The sequence below is a fragment of the Vulpes vulpes genome, chromosome 9, assembly GCF_048418805.1.
Source record: "Vulpes vulpes isolate BD-2025 chromosome 9, VulVul3, whole genome shotgun sequence".
In the NCBI taxonomy this organism is placed as follows: Eukaryota; Metazoa; Chordata; class Mammalia; order Carnivora; family Canidae; genus Vulpes; species Vulpes vulpes.
Window position 1 is genome coordinate 6170767 of NC_132788.1, and position 1240 is coordinate 6172006.

The 1240-nt window shown below is 36.9% G+C and overlaps 1 non-coding gene across 1 annotated transcript; it reads right to left on the reverse strand.

Annotated features, from left to right (window-relative positions):
* Positions 1–718: 718 nt before the first annotated feature.
* Positions 719–852, reverse strand: LOC112925556 (U8 small nucleolar RNA). Its single transcript, XR_003236146.2, has one exon. It is a non-coding gene; the product is annotated as a U8 small nucleolar RNA (small nucleolar RNA).
* Positions 853–1240: the final 388 nt, after the last annotated feature.

Consider the following 1240-nt stretch of genomic DNA (forward strand, 5'->3'; position numbering starts at 1 on the left):
CATCCATATGAATTTTAAACAATGAGAAAATGAGAAAAAATCCAATTGAGTTTATTAGGAAAACTAACAAACTAACAAACTAACTTTGTTTTGCAGACAGGGCAAAACAAAGGGGGGATAAAAGGTTAAAACCTGAAGTCACATCATATGCCTGCAGACAGTAAAGATTTAAATATGCATATTTTAAAAAATGAAACCATGAAACTATTGGGAGATAATTTTATTAATTTATTTTACACGATTTTATTCTTAAATAATCTCTATACTCAATGTGGGTCTCATACTCAAACCGGGAGAACAAGAGTCGCACACTTCACAGACTGAGCCAACCAGACGCCCCTCCTGGGAGAAAATTTTAGTGAATACTTCTGTAATTTTAAAATGAACATGAATTTCTGACTGTAACTGCCAAGCCAGAAACCCTTAAAGGAAAATAATGGGTGTATGTGAAAATGTAAATAGCTAAGTCATAATAAAAATGATTTCTACGTGACCAAATAGTTGAAAGACCTATGATAAATTATTTATAACAAAATTGACAGAAGTTAATATCCTTCTTATAGAAAAAACTCTTACAAATCAATAATTAAGAGACAAAAGAAAAGTGGGCAAAGGTTGCAAATTGAATTTTACAAGAAAAGGAATTGAACAGGATGAGAAAACATGAAAAGAGCTTTACCTGTCACAGTAACCAATGATTTTTTTTTTCCTAGAAAGAAGCAAATAGGAGCAATCAGGGTGCTGAAGTCCTGATTATGCAGAGACGCTAATCACAAATCATGCAAACTTCAATCATCATGTTCCACCTGCCCTCTAAAAGGAGGAACTAGTAAAGATTTTCCTACCTGATGATTGCAATGATTTTTTTAAGCTAGTATTCTGTTTTTGTGTGAGTGGTTTTCATTGGTTCTAACTTTCTGCAAACTAAGAACATTTAATAGAACTTCAAATGTGTATATTCTTTGTAGCAGCAAGTATAATTCTTCACCAGGTGGCGGGAATAATGCCTTGGCCAGCAGGGGGGCAGGGGTTATGCAGCTCCCATGGGCTCCTCTCTTAGTGACGGGTGGGGAGATACTTTATTTTCACTCAGTATCATCCTTCTCTCCCTCCCTCCCACTCCCTTCCGTTCCTCTCCTTCTTATGTGCTGACCCAGCAGATCCCTTTAAGTCCTACTCAACTATTGTGAATTCTGGGGTGGGGAGGGTAGTCACGGCCCTGTGAGAACAGCCTGAGTGT